General features: G+C 37.8%; 1 long non-coding RNA gene across 2 annotated transcripts in view; it reads left to right on the top strand.

The window, feature by feature from the left end:
* Positions 1-17051, top strand: part of LOC139361831 (uncharacterized) — a 166786-nt gene extending 149735 nt beyond the window's left edge. The window contains exons 4-5 of one of the 2 annotated variants that reach the window (XR_011619541.1): positions 12171-12279; positions 15815-17051. This is a non-coding gene — a long non-coding RNA (uncharacterized lncRNA). The remainder of the gene's footprint in view (positions 1-12170; positions 12280-15814) is intronic. The other variant, XR_011619540.1, reaches the window with a different exon arrangement.
* Positions 17052-22913: the final 5862 nt, after the last annotated feature.

Raw genomic sequence — 22913 nt, 5'->3', positions numbered from 1 at the left:
AATGAACATAGTTTTTTCATTCAATTCAATTCTGCTGCAGACCATGTTTCTTCCCATTGTTACCCTTGGAGGGACATCAGTAGTTACCAAAAGATATAATCCAATTATTGGGTAAATTTTCCTAAATGAGAGGCTTTCTTTTGAAAAATATTCATAGTTCAGGATATTACTGAAACCTAATTTATTATTTTTGTTAAAGAATAAAATTTTTCAAATTGCAGAAGCCTTCATTCTGGGCTTTCTGATATTCTATTGCTTTGATACATATATTTACTCAAGTTAAAAAACTTTTCTTATAGCATAGTATGATTTGTAATCAGGGCATTTGTTTTCTGTATATAAGTGAATGACTGGAAAATGCTACCATTTGGTCATTCAAGTGTTTTAAGCACCTCCCGCAATTGCGATCTTGTTTGCATTGTAATTTGTCTTATTTGTGGCAAAAGTTTTGATGAATAAAAATTATCATCTCTTTTACTTCTGGACAAATGACCTTAACATTTAAATTCAGACATTACACACTTTGCATGAAGGACTTCCAAATTTGACTCTCTTAAGGCCTATTGAGTATTGTCACTCAGTTTCTTCCACATATGTTTGAGTTCTAGCTGTATGTGGGTGTTTAGTAAACTCTAATTGAATTAAATCAGTCGAATCCAGTGCAGCTTTATTGCAATCCTACAGTTGTTTCTAAAGGTAAATGAATATAATGTTTCATTTTTTGATGTTTCTTATCCTACTTTGCAAAAAAACTGTATATTTAGTCAACTATCACTTAGTGAAAAGCTTTTAAATGTTAGCATTAGTACTAAATACAAAGAGGATATGCAATATCAAATAAAATCCTGTTCCTTACAGTCCAATGATTGAGTCAGACAGGTAATATTTACAACAATGTGATCTGTGCTTGTTCAAAGTAACATGGCAGCACTGAAGAAGAAAGGGCAGACTAATTCTGCTTGGGAAACGTTTCACAGAGTATTTTAAAGACTTGAGCCAGGTCTTAGAGGATAAATTCCCAAAGCAGAGAAAATGGTTAGAATATTTCATAAAGAAGAAAGGCAGGTCTAAAGATGCAAACATATTAAAGAGAAAGAAATGTCCAGAAACTTCTGAAATTTCATATGACTAGAACTTATGTCTTAAAAGGAGCTGTGAGGCTCGATGTGAAGAAACATGGATCTCGAGTTTTGGCACTGAAAGGTATTTGAATGCTTCTCTTGGCCAAGATGACACTCTGGCTAGGGCTGGGATTCTTAACTGGGCTGGTTGAAGCTATGTTGGGTTGGGCTGAGCTGAGACTGAGGCTTGGCTGACCTTTGATCTTTAAACTGTAGAACAAAAAAGAAATTGACTATGTTATTTAGAGCAAAGTAGGCAGGAAACAAAGAAATTTTGCAAACCAAATATAGACACCCAAAGAAATACAACAAACAGTAGAAGTCTAGTCCAAGGCAGAAGATGTACAAACTTCTCTAAAATAGTATAAACTGTTTCCCGGGAGGAAAATAGAAACATTTCCTAAGGTTCCAAATTCAGCCCCAGTCCTTCTTTTATTGAGAGGAGGCCTGAAACCTCACATGTAGGTAGGAGAGAAACTAGTAAAGCAATAAGGATTGCACGAGCTGAGTTTCATTTCAAGGTTTGGGTTTTAGAAAGATTTATCTGGTGTGACATGTGAGGGAGTGGAGGCAGGAAGACCATTTTAGGAAGTCTTCTCAATCATCAAAATGAGAGATAATAAGAAACTCAGCTGGTGTAATAGCAGAGTTGAAATAGGGAGGATGAGTGTGATAAGAACAAAATGTAGCTAGAGTTTTCAGTCCCTTCATATTATATTCCATTACATTATTAATTATAATTATAATTAATTATAATGTAATTGTTTGGTTGAACATCAGCCAACATCTTGGCATTCTTTTATTTTTTTCCCCATTCTATTCTTTCTTCTCTTTTTCCTCCTTTCCTGCTTTTCTTGGATTAGCTTTTTTTTTTTCTCCATAGAGTTCAATTTAGTTTCCTCTATTGCCATTTTGTCTATTTCTTCTTGTTTTGACTTTTATTTTATTTTTATGTGGTTGCTCTAGTGACTATAATATGCATTCTTAAATTAGTATTGTCACCTTTGGAATAATGCTACAGTACTTCACTTACAAAGAACTTTACAAAAATATACACGTATTTACCCCCACTCTTCTTTGTGCTATTATTAAATGTGATAAACTCCATAATACATTGTTACTGTATTTGCGTTAAACCATAAAATTATTTTTTAAGAATTTAAGAAATTATGTTTAGTGTAGGTTTACTGGGAACTAATTCCTTCAATTTTATTGATGTTAAAATGTCTTTATTTTAGGTTTTTAAAATAAACAGCAAAGAAACTTGAACACTTCAATGTAATAAGATGATTTCATTCTTTCATTGAGTCAGTAATTACCCAGCACCCACTATGTGTTAGTCACTCAACAGGCACTGAGAGCTCACAGTCTTTATACTGTTTATAAAATGCCCATTAGCAATTGGGCATTTGACCATTCATTATCCCAGTTAGTCCTTAGTGAAAGTGCCTTTGCAAAAACTGTAACTGAGGAAATTATGACAGTGAAAGGGATGAGACCTAACCCAATCCATCTTGCTTCTAACCTGTAAGCTGTTCTTGTTCATTCCTGGGTGTAGCCTGAACTAACCAAAGAAAGGAATTTAGTTTATGGTTTGACTCTGAAACAAAATTGATAATGGCCCTTCCCTGAAAAGACTCCCTTCTTGACTTGGCACCAGTCGGCCTTTGTAGGACTAAGAAATTAGCTAGAAGATTAGAAATTATGGTTTACAGGTCATGCTGCCTCTGGCTGCAAAAGTCTGCATAACCCCAAATTGCTCCTGGAGATAACATTGATACAGGAGGTAGAAAGAAATTATTTAGGCAGAGAGTGAGGGCAAAAGAGTCTTCGGCAGAGCTTCCCTTCTAACAAAAAGCAGCCCAAGAAATTATGTTTTTTCCTAACAAAGAGCAGCCTGAAAAATTGAGCTGTAAACATAGATGAGCAAGCTGGAAACTTGCATGGGGGAATCCCAGCAGCTGTGCTAAGAGAAAAGGGCTATCTGGGGGCCAGATATGTCCAACTGGGGGCTCCATCTTTCCTTTTCTTGTTACCACGTGTACAGTAATAAAGAAATGGGCAACATGGCACAGCTCAGACAGACAGCCCACCTGCATAATAAAACATGAGGGTGGGGGCTACCAGGGATTTGGGCCCTATGCAAATGGCACACCTGGTCTAACCAGTCTTTCACGCCCTATGTAAATCAGACAGCACCTCCTCACCAGCTCATCTATAAAACCCCTTGCATTTGACGACCCATTTTTCTGGGACTCCTCTTTTTCACCTATTAAACTTCTGCTCTCAACCTCACTCTTTGTGTGTCCATGTCCTTGTTCTCCATGGCCGTGAAAGAACGAACCCTGGGTGTTACTCTCGACAATGAGGTCATTTCAACATCACTATTGTAAAACCTAAGCTCAGTGCTTGAGATATTTTGCAGACCCTCATTCCATCAAACACCTGACAGCACCCAAGCCAGTAATCTGACTCAATCAGTTCTGCGATCCCACCCAGGAACAGAAGACAGCAAGAAAACCTCACTTCGACCCCCTCTGATTCCTTCTTCGACCTGACCAATCAGCACTCCCCACTTCCTGAGCCCTTACCTGCCAAATGATCTTTAAAACTCCCATCCTCAAATGCTCAGGGAGACTGGTTTGAGTGATAATCAAACTCCAGTGTCCCTCATAGCTCTGTCGGAATTACTCTTTCCCCATGGCAATTCCCGTGTCTTGATAAATTGGCTCTGTCTAGGCAGCAGGCAAGGTGAACCCGTTGGGCAGTTACACTAGTTCACCTTCATTTTGTGAAGAATATTTTCAGCAAATAAAAAATCACAACTTGACTTTTTGTTTTAATTAGCTTTATTTCAAAATGAATCTATTTTGAGACCACAGTTGACTGCAGATAACTGAAACCTCGAAAAGCAAAACTGTGAATAAGGGTAGGCTACTGTTTTTATGTCTCTGTCTCCCTATACATTATATGTTTTCCTTTTTTGTTTTCTTTATTTTTCCTTTGTCTGTGGCCTCTTTTAAGATGCTCACTGTAGTTTTGGTTTTAGGCAAGTAATTGAATATGTGTGCTTTTCTTTGCATTTTTTCTGCTTGGGTTTATTACTTCTTACATATGTGCATTTTTTAAAAAATCAAATTGAAATTTTTTTTCACACAATTATTTTTAAAATATATTTTTATCTTCCAATTTCTCCTTTCCTTCAGAGACTTCGATTACATCCATTTGATATTAATTCCCAGGGCACTAATTTTTCTCCATAATTTTTCTTTATTTTCCATTGTAGTTTAGGTGATTTTTATTACCCTGTTTTCTAGGTCATTATTTTTTTCTTTTTGACTGTTCAATTTGCTATTGACACCATTCAATGAATTTTCTAATTTCAAGTATTGCGTCTTTTAGTTATAAGCATTCTAGTTGGTTGTTTTTCTACAACTCCCATTTATCTCTTTAAACTGGTCCAGCTTTTCATTCATTCATTCCGTCTTTACCTGTAAATGCTTTACCACATTTTTAACTGTTATTTTAAAGTCTTCATCTTCTAATTCCAATAAATAGGTCTGGTTTATACGTAGGTCTGCTTCTCTAAACTTTTCTTTTGATTATTGGTCACATATTTCTGCTTCATTGACTGTATAATAATTTTTTATTAAATTCCAGTTGGTGTGTGTGTGTATATGTATACACATATATACATATATACACATATATATACACACTATATACACACACACACACACACACACACACATATATTCTTTCTCCTGTTTGGCAATTAGGGTAAGATACAGATCAATCAGTTACTTGCAAGACTTGAGTTGAGCTGCAGCGGTAACTGTAGATAAATTGTACTTACTGTTGATGTCAATGGCCTATTTGGTTGTTTAGTGCCTTTTACACAGTGGGTGTTCTCTGGTGGGCATTAACATGTGATCCAAAGATCATATTTTGCACCTATCCCCACAGATTCATCCACATGTCTCTCTCCCATTCTCTTTTTTCTCAAATCTAATCTTCCTCCAGAATCCTGATCATTTTCCACTATCCTCGAATCTGTGTATATTCTTACCAAGAAATATTTCTCTTACCGCAAAAAGTGAAGTATCAATTGTATTGCCTGAAGAATTCTGCCTGCCTAATTGGAGGCTGTCTTCTCACTACCATCTTTCAGTGTTATCCTGAGTGAGCCTGTAGTGCAGAATGGTCCTTTTTATTTTTATTTTTGGATTGCACTACAAAGTAAGCCAAACCAATACTTTTGTGAACCAAGCTTATCCTTTTTCGTCCTCCTTCAGCCAGATAATAGGACACCCACCTGTGAATATAGTTCGGTTGAGGGAGACGTAGCAGTATTGCAGTGGTATATGGTTTGGGAGTGTGGGCCACATGTTCATGTAGCTCTTGTCCTGTACATGCCGTCCTGGATGCACCTCTTCTAACAATAAATTGCTATAGATGTGGCTGATCTTACGACTTTGCGGTTCTGACAGAACGTAGCTCATGATAGGTAGCTCTGGCCAAATGGTTCCTGTTGTCCCACAAGTAGATCCTCCATCTCTACCAGATCCCAGTTGCATAACAAGGACTACTTTTCAAATGGTGTTTACTTCTCTGCTGCTGATGGTATGCCTGGCCTTGCTTTAGGGCCCTAGGGATTTCTATTGTGGTTCTCTTAATTGCAACTTACACTTCCAGTAGCATTAGGATCTGGCTGGCTCAAGTGGTAAGGCTGCCTGCACTATAGTCTAGAACTTTTGAAGAGCCCTGTATCCTGCTGGGCCCACTCAAAGCTGGCAATCTTGAATGTCACTTTGTAAATAAGTCAAAGACATATTCCCAAATGTGGAATATGCTGTCTCAAACAGGGGAGCTGAGTGTTGTCTTTTTTTTTTTCGAGGTGATTATATCGGCATGCCCCGCATCACAGAGCCCTTCAAAACTTCACTGATATGGCAGACCCCTGAGTATTTTAGGGCTTCTCTTCACCGGGATCTCTCTCTTCTTTTTTTTCTTTAGTCAATGGATTCTCGTCTTGAGAACTGGCTCAGATCTGAAAACTAGAAATTTTACTGGGAATTTGCTCTCAGCCCCCTGTTTATCCATCCTTAACTTGTTTTGGTTATGTGCACTAAGTAACACTCTTTTTGGCTGTTTATCTCTTCCTAAGAACACTACGGTCTATTAACTATCTTCATCGGTCTGCATATCCCTCGTGTTTCCTGGCTGCCACTCTGAGCTTTACAATCATTAGATGTCCTTGCGTCAGACGATTGATCAGCACCACTGGCCTATGTTCTTTTGGGATTCTCCATTGTTACCAGAGAGCTCATTCTGCAACAGCCTTCCCTGCCATCAGTCCTGGCCTTCTAAGGATAGCCACCACTAATCTTTTCAACTATTCTGATGTTCCATCCACCAGTGCACTCTTTATTGTATTGGCCAATGAAATGTCTTTTGGATTCTTCCATAGAATATAGGTGGATAGTGGGCTTCCAGCCTTAGGTGGTATAACCATTTTGCTATGCACACTTCTTTGAGCCTTTTTATATTTTTTTGGTCACCATCTCCCATGAAAGTTCTAGTATTTCTACTTCACCTAGTATGAGCCATCTTTTTTCCCAAACTTCCAAGAACCAGCCTCACGGCTCATTAATACTATTTTCCAGGATCCTTGACCAAGTATTAAGTCTTGTGTCACAGAAGAATGATCTGAAATTAAGCAACTCTCTGTTAGATATCTTTGTGTTTTACTAATCTCCTTTTATTTAGTACCCTTAGAACTCTTAGGGTCCAGTACTATACATACTTTCCCGGATTCACCAATCTATTTTGTCTAGGTCTGGCAATTTATTCACCATTGTGTCCCATTCCTCCCCTAGCAGACCCAGTTCTTTTCGGCTAGGTATGCTGTGACTTAACCCTGTTGTTGGCCTGTAGGAGAAGTGTGGGTATATTCCAAGTTAGAGAGGGTATTTGTTGTCTTGCAAGGCACAGGCCTCTACATAATTCTTAAGCAAGGGGGAGCGCTAGTCCTTAAATTGAAGAAATGGGCCACTGTTACAAGCGGAGAGGATTCACGTTCGGAAGGCAAAGTTTGTAAGTACATCAGCCCAGATATTACCTTCTCAAATTTAAAGATCCTACTTCTCAATCAATGCTTTCTGGAGCTCTTAAGTCCTGGGCCTGCTTTTATTGTCCCTGCAGCTGTGGGAAATGAGAGTATTTTGTATGCTGCCTCTGACATTTACCTTAAATTGGTAATTTAAATTAGAATTCATAGCTTTTAGCCTTTCATTATCTTTCTTTCTCAAAATGTATGACATATTGCACCATCCATGTATTACTTTCCAACATTATGCCAGCCAAGTTCATCACCAGTGAAACTTTTGACAATGTCAGTGACACAACATGCCAATGCTATGAGTCATCCATCTACCCCAGTGACAGCGTCTTCATTTCCAGCTGGTTAATAGGTGATCTAGCTTTTTAAAAAATCCCGTTTTAAAGATTGTATCTTCGGCCCACTCCTGACACCAGTGCTCTTAAGTCACATTCCTGGGGGAAACAGACTCTCAGCTGGAGACTTAAAAGCAGGAGATTTCCTAACCAGTGCTCGTCCAAACATGCCTGTAAGAGGTTGAGAGTCAGACTGGACAGAGGGAAAAGTTAAACTTTGATACAGTTACAAAAACACCTTAGCCAATCCCCTATGGAGCTCTGTGTTTGGGATGAACCTTCAGAGTTGACCCAAACTGGGGGAGAGGGCCATGACTCTGTTTTCTACATCCTGAGATGTGGGTGCTTTCTAGGAGGAAGGTTATTCTTAGAAAAGAAGTTCCCAATAACAGCAGTCGCCAGAGAGGATCTCAGTTTTGAGCAATCATCATGTAAGTCTCCCAGCAGCTTTGGGGAGTATCTTGTTCCTGCAGCGGGGTTTCAGAAACACACCATAGCTTCTGCTTTATTTGATACGAGTTGAGACCTCCAAAATTAAGAATGTCTGATGTACACAAAGGCCTTAAAATTGCCCCAAAGCAGCATGTGGGAGTGTTCAAAGAACAAGATACGTAAAAACATTCAAGATTTTAATTTTAGCACAACACTTAAAACCAGGGGTTATTTTGAAATACTTTTTATCTTTAGACTATTTTTCATATCTTGCTCCCCTTTGATTAGGGACATTCATTTGTCATTCTGAAAGAAACAAATATTCTTTTCTTCTTTATTTTATGATAGGATAATACTATCTACTCTGATAACTCCGAAGGTTTGTATTTGACCATAGATATTAAAGTGCATGGTGAAACTTTAAATGTGATAGAAAGCAAGGTAATCTATATCATTACTTCATGAAACAATCTTTCTATTTGGTGACCTTTTAGATAATTGATACTTAATACTCGAAATTATAGGCATAAATTATCTTCTCCCTGGAATTTACTAACACACCATATGAAAGCCATCAAACAGAGAAATTTGGCCTGTGAACTAGTGACTCAATACTACTTCTCCAGGGTGAATTTCTTCCATGGGGAAATTCAGTACATGCCTGTTGAATAAGCAAGGAATATATAATATATTAGGATTAGAGGGGAATCAATGTGAACATGTTGCCCAAATGTCCGATTTATTGTTTGTCAAAGAGTATTACACAGAGCATAGGGTCTGCAAAATTCATTCTTTTGAAATGGCTTTATTATGTTTTTTGTTTTTTGGTTTTTTTTTTTTTTTTTTTTTTTTGAGACGGAGTCTAGCTCTGTCACCCGGGGTGGAGTGCAGTGGTGAAATGGCTTTATTATGAAAAATGAAACCTTTTCTGTTTTGTTGCCTTAACTCTCTGGCCACAGAGCCTACTTTATTGTGGAACTCCATGTAATTTATTAGAATTAGTAGAATATGTTTTATGCACATTTCATTCTTGAAAACTTTTAGTGGCAGCAATGTGGGGCTAGAAACCATTATATTAATTAACATGAAATATAAAGCTGTGGGCTGCAGTAGATACATTTTGCCTACATTCCCCTAATCTTTCCTCCCCCTTTCCTTCCCCAAAGTCTCTGCAATTTGCATTTTGATTACAGTCCCATAATCTTTCCTCCCTTTGTCCTTCCCAGAAGTCTCTGTAATCTGATTTATGTTGAGTTCTGATATGTTGGGGAAGCTGATACTGCTCCTGGCTGCAGAGTGGCATACCTGGCTGTGGTAGGCAGTCTTCAAGATAGCCCTCAATGATCTCTGTCCCTTTGGTATTCATACTCTTTACAGTTCGATCCCACATCCTGGGATAGGCCTGTGTGATCAATAGAATTCAGCAGAATTGATGATCAGTTACTTCTGAGATTAGGTTATCAGAAGACTGTGGCTTTCATCTTGAAAGCTCACTCTGTCCCTCTGACCACTCTGTGGGAAGCCTGTGAAGGGGCTCGAATAACAGGGATCTGATGATCAGACATTAACTGGTGAGGCACTGAGGCCTGTCAACAATGATAGAGTAGAAGCAAATCTTTCCCCCGTTGTGCCTGCAGATGCGACTATAGCCTTAGCCAACAGTTTGGCTGCAACCTCATGAGAGATCCTGAGTCAGAACCACACAACTAACACGATCCGTAGAAAGAAATGATTCATAGAAATGTTTGTTGTTTTAAACTGCTAAGTTTTGGGGGTAATTTGTTACACAGTAGTAGATCTCTAATACAGTGATTTTGACTAAACCCATCAGTGTGCTTCATTCTTCTTGCAACAGTGATAGGAATAAAAGTGGACAGGTGACTTAAGTTCATCAATTCAGAATGACTTTCAGGGCTTTTGAAGGAAATTCTTATACATGGATATTCTCCTATTTCTTGGATGGTTAAATGTGTGTATGTGGAGGCCAGAGCCATTCTGTCAGGACAAGGAAAGCCAGCATGAAGACAAAGCTGTCATTCTGAAGAGGGTAGAGCATAAATAATTGGTTAAAAATGCTTACAATTCCACCTTTCCTTTATATCTTTCCCCTTTTCTAAGCTAGCCAAACCCTTGTATTGTTTAGACTTGTTAGATTTCAGTTTTCTGTTGCTTGCTACCAAAGACCATCCCAGTATACACATAGAGGCCCTGCCTTTAAATGCTAACGAGCATCTTAGTTTATAATGTGTTATTAGACCAAAAACGATAGTCTTGTAAAACCTCCTCCAGACTGTGATCTAAAACAGGTAGTCATATATTTTAACCTGATTAGCCCTCCTTTCCATTGTTCTGGGTTATGCAGTCTTGTGTCATGCTCCTTGAAAGACAGATTTTTTTTTTCAATATATCACTGTTATTCAACTTATTTAGGTCGTCTCTATTGACTATTAAATCCTGCTGCCGTATGAACTCTAATTTAGACCCCTTGCTCAGAAAGTCACTGCCTCCGAGGAGCCAGAATAAAGCAAGGTAATTTTCACTGGCCCATTGTACCCAACCATGTCTTTTCTTTCCTCTGTAATGATTACCATGAAGGTCCCAGTTCTAGCATATCTTTTAACTGATTCATAAGGCTATTGTAGGGCTCAGATGAAATTGCTTATTGATCTGGTTTAGAGAAGCTGCTTGTAAAAGAACATGCAGTGAGAAATTGCTATAATTTGATTATCATGTCATTTTTATTACACAATGAATATTCATTATGGAGCAGAAAATCTAGATAAGCAAACCACTCCACCAATGAAAATAATCTGAAATGTCTCCATAAATTTGATGTACGTTACCCTAGTCTTTTTCTAATAGAAATTGTAGGTATGTCTTAGAAAAACGAATCTTTACTAATATTAGTTTTATATCATTTAAAAGTGTGTTATGAACATCTATGTCAACAAATATAAATATGTTTATTTGTTTATTGAGTTTTGTGTCCTCATAACCATTTTCTCATGTATTTCTTTGTATCTGTCTTTAGGGAAAACAGTGACTCAGGTTAATGATCATAAATAAAAGCTTACGAAAGAATGGCTGAAAAACTGACTAAACCAGCCTTGGCTCTGTTTAGACTTGTTTGTTGCAGGGAGGAACTATATATTATTTTCCCTTGCTTGAGTAAAAGGTGTGAGTAGATGAAACCTGTGATGTTTTCATGAACTGAGAATTGGCAAAAAGCCTTAATGCGAATTTTGTATTCTGAGAAAGGCTGAGACATACAGAGGACATTTGTTTTTACCCTAAATAGCCGACATTCTTATATATGATGGGTATGACAATGTAGTAGAAAGGCAAGAGCACTAGATGGGCCATTAGGAAACCTGGTCTCTGAAACTGGAATTGTCACTAGCATTTCTGGAACCTTAGGAGGGTCTCTTTCCTTTTAAGACATATCTTAGAAATATTCTAGCTCTGCTATTTTAAGTCTCTGAGACTGGATTGAAAGATGTGGTGTATCAGTTAGGTGTAGGTTTTGTTTCTTCAGCTATTTCCATTTAATCCTGAAAGTTCCTCCATTCTCTAGAAGAAAGACAGTAAATATTTCCTCAATTTATGTTGTATCTTTAGCTACCTACTTTATGAGCATACTCATTAATTTAAACTTAGTATTTTCCAAACAAATTTTAGTGAATGATTTTAATGTCATACATCTTGGTTAACATCACTACCAAGTTAGTATCGGTCATTGCAGCTTGGTTGTAAAATTTCAGAGTTTCTAAATGTGGCCATGCTTGTTGTGTGTAACTTACCTGCAGGGGTGTAATTCACATGACTATGATCTGAATGATGAGCTAAACCTATGTCATGTGCAACCTGGGAAAAAAGTATGTTTTGATTTTAAGTGTATTCATGACAGTTGTGATGGTTAATACTGAGTGTCAACTCAACTGGATTGAAGGATGCAAAGTATTGATTCCTGGTGTGTCTGTGAGGCTGTTGCCAAAAGAGATTAACATTTGAGTCAGTGGGCTGGGGAGGGCAGACCCACCCTTAATCTGGGTGGGCACCATCCAATCAGCTGCCAGTGTGGCCAGAATATAAAGCAGGCAGAAAAATGTGAAAGGGCTAGACTGGCCTAGCCTCCCAACCTACATATTTCTCCCGTGCTAGATAATTCCTGCGCTCAGACATCAGACTCCAAGTTCTTGAGTTTTGGGACTCAGACTGGCTTTCTTGCTCCTTAGCCTGCAGACGGACTACTGTGGGATCTTGTGATCATGTGAGTTAATACCCTTTATAGATACATACATATATATATATATGTATTTATATAAACATATATATAAATTTATGTGTATATATATATAGATAGATATAGGGTATAATATGTATATATTTATCCTATTAGTTCTGTCCCTCTATAGACTATCCTATTAGTTCTGTCCCTTGCAGATGGCCTATTGTGGGATCTTGTGATAGTGTGAGTTAATACATACATATATATATATATATGGTATAATATATACATATTTATCCTATTAGTTCTGTCCCTTTAGAGAACCGTGACTAATACAACAGTTAAACATCTCATATAGGCAATCAGATAGATATACATGAGTCATACATATGTGAGGGTTACACTTGCTCATAATAATTTCTTTTTAGTTTCTGACTTTCCTGCTGTCTCACGCTTCCAAACCCTACACTTCGTAGGTTCACTGCCACTCCAGGGTATGGGAACAAATGTGTCTCTATTAAGAAGGAGCTTAGTAAGTCATAGACATATTAAGGCAGAAGGAATCAAGTCAGACTCTGATGTTCTCAATTTTCCCACTAATGCCTGCTCTTGAAATTATGTTCCCAGTCTGTTCCTTGGTACCCAAATTATTTGCTGGTTTCCTTCAAACAAAAAGTCAGTTCTATGAAGTAGTGATTTTTGTCTGTTTTTTCACTGATATAATCCCAGGCTGGAGGAAAGCCTTCAATTAGGAAGTGACCAATAAATATTTGTCGAAGCAGTTTGGTAATAAATATTCTGTTCAATTCAACTGGCAGCTGGTGATTTGCTCATTGCTGAACCCTAGTTCCAAGTCAGATGCTCAGTCTGCCAAAGTTTCTGCCATTTTCCTTGGTTATGTAAATTGAGAGACACCAGATTCCCTGACACTGAAGTCCAAGTATCTGCAGTCCCAGGTCACTGAGCATCTACCTGACTGGGCTGTTGGCTGCCTTTGGCCACCATAAGATTTTGCTTGTGTGCTCTCTTTCTCGAGCTGTTTGCCCTCACATGTAAGGGTGTCTTAGTCTGGCTCTGAGCACCTGCTCCAGTATAAAATCTGTTTTATCTCAGGTCCCATGCCCTGTCCGACAGTCTTTCTCACTTCCCATTTAGGTCACATCCCAGCAGGATTAGCTGTACTTGAGGTTAGCAAAGGATGAATCTTGCATTTGGACAGCATTTGGAAATTATTTTTTTTCAACCCAAGATTTGGAAAGCTTTGCAAACAGAGGGAGACACCACTGTCGGCCTCATTACCAATGCTTTCAGGATAGACACCCAGTTCCTTCATATCCCTGAGAGCAGGGAAATTTACTGATGCTCTCCGAACTTCAGTTTCCTCAAAAACAAACCAAAATTAGAGCTAGTATTGAGCCTGGCACAGTGGCTCTTACCTGTTTACCCAGATGCTCAAGAGGCTGATGCCGTAATATCTCTTGAGGTCAGGAGTTTGAGACAAGGCTGGGAAACATGTTGAGACCCCCCCAAAAAAATTAAAAATAGTTTAGTTGGGCTTGTCCCACACACCTGTAGTTCCAGCTACGTTGGAGGCTGAGGTGGGAGGATCAGTTGGGCCTAAGAGTTTGAGGCTGCAGTGAGCTGTGAATGTGCTACTACCCTCCAGCCTTGGCGACAGAGCAAGACTAGGCCTCTAACTAAAAATAAATAAATAAATGAATTAAAATTAAAATTAAACAAAAATGAGCTAGTATTTGTGAACATGTGTGATGTGGCTGTTGGTCCCTAGCAATTTCATTCAAATTAGCTTTCCTTCAATCCTTTCCTTAATGGAAAACATACAAACAGGCATTTGTCAAAGACCTTCTTTAAGTATCGAGGTCTTCCCAATGCGGGGGGCTTGTACCTGTATCTGATCTGCTTATCTGAGCCTGCATCTTTAGCTCCATACAGCCCAGTTCCTGTTTCCTGACTATTGACCCCAGCCATTTAACCCCTCATCTTTCTCTTCCTTCTGGCATTTCTGCCTGTGTCGGAATCCTTACTGTGCATGCTGATAATCTGCCTGACTCTTCAAAGGGCAGCCCCTTTGTTTGTTCTGCCTTCCAATCCCTGACATAGCCAGCCCGCTCTGTCTCTCAAGTGTTCTTTATCTGACATTTGTAGCATTTAGGAAATCCAATTTAGAATAAGAATTTTAACAGCTGAGAAGTCCCTTCCCTTTCTCCTTATACTTTGAAAATGAGGCTCAAGGCGGTGCTATGATTTTTTTAATATAATAAATATCTGTCTCAGTTGGTGTTGAAGCCAGGGTTTCCAGAGGCTTAGTCCATTGACTCACCCAATCTGCTCCTTATCCCTCATTCATCCTCAGGGAGTCACTAAGCCTATATTAGCCAGCAAATTCTTACTTCACACCTATGACCACAGCAGCAATTTATTAACAGTTTCATTAATCATACAAGCTAAGAACATATAATTTTATGAGTAACTCATTTAGAACAAATAAATTTGGCCTCTGATTCTCAATCTTCTTGAAAATCTTCAAAGAAATTTTGACTTAATTTTTTTTTTTTTTAGCATAAAGGCTCTAAGAAAGACTATTCTTTACTAAACTTTTTAAGTATAGTTTGGGTGATTAGACCTCAAATATAGTTATAATACATTGCATTTAACTAATTTATATTGCCTTAAATAATGCTATTGTGCTTAAGATAGATTGTGAGCTCTTAGGGAACAGGTCTTAGTCATCGCTGATTATCCAATAGCTAGTCCAGTGCTCGGGCAGCGTTTTTATTGCATGAATAAATTCTTCAGATCCAGTCGATGTAGGAAATATAGATGGCAATGGTACATATTTTATATTGCCTATAATGTGCCCATACTTAAAAAAAGAGAAAAGAGATCAGCATTGTTTTGGTAGTCTGGCAAGAAACCTGAGAGAGCGTTACACATTTCCCCTGCAAGTAGAAGACTCATCTTACTTCTTAGGAAATTTCTGAATTCCCCTCTTTCTCCATTTGGATGGAAGAAACTTCTCAGTGGCTGAAATTTACCCCCAAATGCTTTTATTTTCTTCTGAGTGATAAAACATGAGGAATTTTAAGCAGCAGAATTTTAACTTGTTAGGTTTTGTGTCATATAATCATAGAACTCAGTCATAGAAAGGTTTTGGAGATATTAACATGCTGGTAAAAATCTCCAGATTCCAAGAATCCAGAATGGTCTACCATATAAGTAATGGAGCCATCAATCTATGGAGGCATTAGGTTTCTCTATTTTCCTTCCAGCCCTGAAAAACATTGTGTGTGTGTGGGGGGTGTGTGTGTGTGCGTGTGTGTGTGTGTGTGTGTGTGTGTGTGTGGTTTTCCCTGAAACAGAGTCAGAGACCCTTAATTTGTACAGGGCCAAATGTGTAAGTTATCAAAAAGTTCCATGAATTGCTTTTGACCAGAAAAAGTTCACAAACAATGCCAGAGTTCATAAAGGATGCCATTTAAGGGAGTGGCAAGCTAAGTGTTTGCTTCCCTTTCCTGCTCTAATACCCGTAAACAATCCATTCTTTATCATTCTGCAGGACTGAACTCGTTGTTGGCCACCTGTGTGGAAACCATCCTCCTGTGGCTGGACCTGATGCATACAGCATGTGGAGGTCAGCATGTTAAGTTTGGAGCTTTTCTCCCACATCTAGACATTAACTTTCTAGCTAGATCCAGGCATATCATTTATCAATCTTAATTCATCGGTTTTCCATCATTTATTTTAAAAAAGAACAACAATACTTGTTTGTTAAAATAAACAAAAAAAGAAAGTTTGTTTTTAAAAAGATCAAGGCTACTAAACCTAAAACAAGATTTCAAAAATTCTACATGTATTGTGTGCTGATTTGTATTACTATATTTGGTCTAGTGTTAAGTATTATTAATGAGACTATAAGCAGAGAGTAAATAGGACTTAACATCTTAAAAATGAAGGTAGAGAATAGGGAACAGTTAAATAAGTTTATAGAGCATTAGATTTACGAGTATCTTGGACTTATATCTATACTGTATTTCCTTATAAAAAGAGGCGTATACTTGTAAAACTTTCAAAGGTATTTTGTGTGTTATTGCAAGGAATCATCTTTTTACTTATCTCTTTCCTGCACTTCGCCCTCTCGTTTTTATTTATTCACAAGGGATGTTTAAACTCCAGTTAGTGAGATACACTTTAGGAGAAGTGATAAGTGACCCTACATTTTTCTTTCATACGTAATTCCTTAAAGTCAAAGAAATAATCTTTGTTTAATAACTTACTGACAGCATTTTTGCAAATGTTAACTGACCAAGGGGATTTAGGCTGTTTCATTTTGTTTTGCAAACTTGGTATTTAATTCTGCTTCAGCCTCTAGGCTGTTTGGAATGCCAAGGTTGCAAGTGTAGAATGGCTACAGATCTAGAGAAAGCTATTGGCCATTACAGGAACTCAGATGAAAAAAGATCACATGCTGGAACTGAGAGGAAGTACCTCATACATAACCATGGGTCATGCAGGAAGAAACCAATTAGTTTTATGGTTGATCCTAGTTACAGCTGAGAGATTTAGACATTGGTACACAAAGCAGATAGCAGGGGGTTAAAAAACAGGTTGTTATGGTACTACTTGAAATTGTAGATGTAAGTAAAACCAGGATATTCATTGGTGCATTTGCTTGTTCTTCACTTATCTCTTTATTAAGCATTTACAGTTGATCCCAGTTTATTTCCATTGAGTCTTCCCTTTATCCAGCAAGGTTTTTGTGGGTTACTGCAAAATGAGTGCCTCACAGGTTTTCCATTTTTAGAAGATTTGGCTTCTCCAACTAAATTGTTGCTTTCCTCTGGTCATCTTCTTTCTCTGATTCTTGTTCATCTCTTCACCCTTGCCTCTCAGTTAAACATTCCCCCCTACCCCTTCCCGCCCTCCCCCCCCAAAAAAAAACCCTGATTAGTCACCTGGCTTCAAATGTATGTCTCTGCTGTGCCAGCATCTTGATCTCAGATCACATCTGGCACAATAATTCCAGCAACCCCCTTCACTTTTGCCAAGCATCACTATTATTCTCTTGTACTTTTTGTTTGTTTTAGTGGCAAGTACTACTAGGTATAACTTGGAACTGGAAGAACAATAGGGTTGGATGTTTGAGGCAAATTCTCAAAGGAATCCACATCACTGACTTCAGAATAAGTTGTGCTGAAACTATCAATTGCAGATTTATTGTTAAGAATCCCGTACCTAATTTGAGCACATAAGACTTTCCCCAGCACTTGTGAAGGAGAAACGCATTTCTGAGGAATATTAAATGGTCATAAGGATTTTATTCTGAGAATATCAATGATATGAAAGATTAGAAAACTAAAGAAATATACAATTTTGATGATTTAACAACAGAAACAACAAGAGGTATGTTGATGACTACTGAAGGAGTCACAAAATTGAAAAAAAAAAAATCTTAGTCTCCAACTTCAGGAGCTGAGAACTCGGTGGGAGAGATGCACAAACACATAAATATAAGTAAGACTATAAAGTGTTATGAGAGAAAAATCAACAAAAGTATCTGCCACGGGAATATACAGCAAGGAGAGAGTAATTTTAACCAAAAGAGTCTGAAAAAGTTACGAGAAAATAAAGGAGTGTATATGGTCATATTGTAGGCAGAGGAAACAATTTGAGTAAATAAGCTAATGATTTGCCAACCTAATATATTCATTTAGGTATCCAAACTTAATCACTGATCTAATGCTGCCATTAGAGAAATGTAACGCATTTCTCTGCTCATAAAGAATTCCCAACCTGGTAGGGAGAAGAGGCACAGAGAATTGCAGTTTGATAAGTGATGTAACAGAAAGAGGTAGACTCAGAGAAGTTATCTCAGGCAGTGCTTTCTCAGAATCTCCTGGTGATTCAATTTTAAGAAATGACAATGCCTGTAAATCACTATTTCTCTGGGCATCTGATGTTTAATAGCAACTCCCAGGTGACTCTGGTGATCAAACAGGCTTGAGAATCAACTACCTATTGGATGATGAAAACTAAGTCTAGAAGGAGGCAGAGGAGCTAGTTAAGTGCTGAAGGGGCGAGGAAAGGGGAAGGACAGAAATCTTCCAGGCAAAGGGAAGAGCCTTTTCTGGATGCCATTGAAAATGTTATTGGGTTTAAAGGAACTGTATGCATTTCAGAATAGCAAGAAAACAGGGTATATATTAGGATGCATGAGAAGTGAATCTACAGAAGAAAATAACCAGCTTGGAAAAGATCTTGCATGTCGTGTTAAATACTTTGCATTTTACTCTGCTATTGATGATAATCTTTAAAAAGATAGGAATGTGATAAAGGAAGCACCAATCAAATGCTGCTGCTAATGCATTTGATATCCAAATAACTTTTTTTTTTCACTTCTGTTTAAATACTTGGGTTGAAACAGTTTACTAAAAATGGAGGTCACATGGTCATTATCCTTCTATCATAAGAGTTTGTACTCTTGGGTTCCATCTGGGGCTCCGTTAGTTTCATCTCTGCAAATAAGTTTAGTTGAGCTTTGTCGCTGGCAAAACAAAACAAAACAACAACTCTATATTTTGAGATTCTGTGTTTAAAGTCTCCTTAGATATGCAAATAAGTAACAGTTACTGGTTTGTACTCGATGTATGTTATTAATCACCATGATAACCTCTAAAATCTCTCTGTTTTCTGATTAGTGATCTTTGGTTGCCAAAAAATTCCAGTGAAATATAGTTCTTTAAGCCCTTGCTACGAGCAAGATGTGTGTGTAAATTCTGCGAGTGATAAGAGGGTGAGCAGGCGCCCTCTCTGCCCTTATGAATCTTGGGGTAGAGCTAAAAGTGTAAAGTAAAGAAGGTTTGAGTCTTATGTGTCTCATTAACAGCTGTCATTCTGGGTAAAATACTTGCCTGCAACCTTCATTTATTCATCTGTAAAATGAATTGCTGAACAAGAGCATCTTCAAAGTCCTTTCCAGTTTTAACTAGGAGTTTCCACTAATCTAGTAGAGAAAGATATGGAGATAACAAGGTAGAAGTCTACATTGCATAGTGTTATTTAGGACCATACTCGCTGGAGTCAACCAAACCTGGATTTAAATCCTGGCTCCATTATTTACTTATTGTAAAAACCGGGATAAGTTACCACCCCAAACATCTGTCTCCTCGTCCATTAAACATGTGCTTATAATAGTGACTACCTCTTATTATTATTCCAACAAGCAAAGAGCTAATAATAATTCAAAGAAAAGGTCACATGTAAATGAGGGCTCACAATACTTATGAGAAGACAGCAATTGAGAAGATCCTTGAAGATGGAGGAAGGTCTCAGTAGGTAGAATCAGCAGACAAGAGAGAGAAGAGACAAAAATGAGAGAAAGAAGTTCTTCTAAAGGAAGGTAAAACTCACAAGGTTTTCACACATGTATAGAACAGGATATACAGTACAATAGAACCTTCTACCTTTCATGAGTGATGCTTCCCTGAGGGCTGATCACTCATGATCACTCATGATTGAAACTACTTCACTGATAAATTCAAGGGAATGAAGGGACTTGCTTCATCGTTTCAGCAGAGAGCTTTCATGAAACCAAGATTACAGTCCAAATATCATGAGTGCCAGGCCCTGATTCCATTCTATTCAATGGTAGATGAGTTCTTACATATGAATCCTGCTGTAGGATCCTGATGAGTAAGGGTTTGGACAAGTAACATGTGAAATGGAAGCTTGTTCCTGAATAAGTGCCAGTTTTGAGTAGGCCTCACTCTCCTTGGGAGGACTTCCATTTCCCTGACTCATCTACATTGGCTTTCGTAATTTCCACTGGACGTTTGCCTGTGTTCTACTTTGCTTGTCTTGGATCCAAACTCTAATTTTACCACTTTCTAGCTGTGTCAGGTTGAATAAGTCACTTAATATATAGTCTTCATTTTTGTCATCTATAAAATGGTGATATGATGCCTTTCCAATTATGTCTTGTAGTATGAAATAAAAATAAATACAAATGTTTATATACTCTAGTTGAATATGACTAAAATGAGGAATAATGATAGTTATTTCCATTAATTCTTCAAAAACTGGGCTATAGACCTTTGCTAATTTGAGGCATAAGCAAAGAAATATACTTGATTTGTTGTTGTTGAGCCTCAGTTACATAGACTGGCTTTCTATAATGGCCAGATTGACTGAACGATTGTCAAAGTTTCACCTCCTTCATTTCAATATAATATAAGCTAACAAATTCTGAAGTGTACCTTGGACTGAAACCAAGTTTCTATAATTCCAGTCCATTTTTCTATTAAAATGATTAGCCTCTTGAATGTAAAATACATTCCAAAATAAACTACATTATTACAGGGTCACCTTAGAAGGATCTCTTTAGAATGCTCACAGTAAAATATCTCATCTGCAATAAAAATCATTCTAATATAAGGACACATGCATGCATATGTTCACTGCAGCACTATTCACAATAGCAAAGACATAGAATCAACATAAATGCCCATCAATGATAGACTGGATAAAGAAAATGTGGTGCGTATACACCATGGAATACTATGCAGCCATAAAAAGGATGAGTATGCAGCCATAAAAAGGACACAAAAGAAACTCTGTAAGCTTTTCATTTTTCTTTTTGTCTCTGGTATTAAAAATTTCATAATATCCCTACATGATTACGGGGTCATCTTAGAAGGATCTCTTTAGAATGCGCACAGTAAAATATCTCATTTGATAGAAAGATAGCAAAATCTATTGAGAGTCTAAATACTGTTGGATACCCTCCCCTAACTAGCTGGGCATGGTGGCACTTGCCTGTAATCCCAGCTACACAGGAGACTGAGGCAGGAGAATTGCTTGAACCCACGAGGCGGAGGTTGCAGTGAGCTGAGATCATGCCATTGCACTCCAGTCTGGGCGACAAGAGTAAAACTCCGTCTCAAAATAAATAAATAAATAAATAAATGAAATAAATTAGTTGAATTTTTAGTTGTGTGTCAAGAAATCAGGACAATCAAAGCCTGAAGTTGCTTCCCCTTGTTGAGAAAAAGGAAATGGAAATGGTTCTATAAAATTAACTGATGCAAGGTAGGGTTCCAGGTACCAGAGCTAAATAGGGCAGGATGGAGGTTATTCAGATTAACAATGAGTGTGAGTACAAGTTGCATCCTAAGGAATACTAAGTGTGAAAGATAGGGAACCCAAAGTCAATTATCAAGCCAAAAGGCCAGCACTGGAATATAAATGACAAACTACAAAGGCTGCAAATTCAGGAAGCCATTAGAAGATAGGGAGGTGATGCAGGTGCAGTGCAAACAGCAAGAAAAAGAGTAAAGGGAGAGAACTCAAGGTAATTTCCTAAAATATAGTTGATTAGAACTTGTTTTTATTAGCTTCCCCATACCTGGTTGGTGGGAGTTCGCTCTGGTTTAAAAGTGTAAATAGATAGAAGTTTAAGTTTATAGGTAGCAGTTAAAAAGGATGCTACCTAATCTGTCTGTTGCTTGATCACTGTTACTCTCTTGTCTAAAACCTTCAGTGACTCTCAAAGATAAGTTCAAATTTATTCATGCTCCTTCATCTGGAACTGAAGATCTTCCACAATGTTACCATAACCTGCCACTCCAGCTTCATTTTCTTATGCTGGCTTAAACATATGCTTAACTCTGGACATACCAAAGTACTCACTCACTGCTTCTTCATTTAATACTCTGTCCTACTGCCTCGAGGCCCTTGATAACATTATTTCTGCCCCTGATGTGATTTAGCACCGGCGTATTGGAATAAAATAGAAAGTTAGTCATCTACTGTGATAGGTAGGGACTCCTTTTATGTATCTGTCACTCCAGAATGTTTAAGTGAGAACAGACGTGCTGAGTTAAGAACACACCAGTTAAGCTAACTGGACTGGGAAGCTTAGCATGAGTGCAGTAGTAAGGACTCAACCTCACAGTTTATAGAGAGTGTCCTACATTTCCTGGCAATGTCAGTGTTTCCTTGCCCAACTTGGATTAAATACACACTGAAATCTTACCATTTGCATAATATTTTTGATTCATAAAGAAGACCTGACATCGACCTCATGAGAGAATACTTAAATATTTGGAGACAAAACAAGAAGAAAGAAATACAAAATGATAAGAGAATATTAATAATGACCAATTGAAAGTGTTTGAGTCGAAAGAAAAAAAACCCCTCAACTTGTGAGATTAAGCCCAATTCGGACAGATTCATTTTATGTCCCATTTCATAATGAACATAGGATATATGTGGAAGAGTGTAGGACATTCAAGAGAAAGGTTTTATGCCGGAATGACTTCATGAGTTGTCTACTAACTCAAAGGGAGCAAAATGTTAACCTTTCGCATTAGGTTTATTCTAACCTGGTTCACTCAAAACATCCCTCATTGCTTAATCATGCTGTACCATGATGAACGTCTTGTTTTTCCAGGTGAAATACGTTACAGAATGAGTAACAACATATGCCTTGCTACTGAATTTGAGGTTGGTTTTTGATGAACGATTCACTGAGTAATTGCTGAGGTATGGCTTAAGTAAAACTCAAATTCTGTGTAAGAAAACAGATACATAAAGAGCATACAATTTTCAGGGCCCCTTGCTTGCCCAAGCAGTCTCCACATCGGAGACGTCAATTATTC

Source organism: Macaca nemestrina, chromosome 2 (genome assembly GCF_043159975.1).
Source record: "Macaca nemestrina isolate mMacNem1 chromosome 2, mMacNem.hap1, whole genome shotgun sequence".
In the NCBI taxonomy this organism is placed as follows: Eukaryota; Metazoa; Chordata; class Mammalia; order Primates; family Cercopithecidae; genus Macaca; species Macaca nemestrina.
The sequence above is the reverse complement of the archived record's forward strand: the minus strand, read 5'-3'. Positions and strand labels throughout refer to the sequence as shown.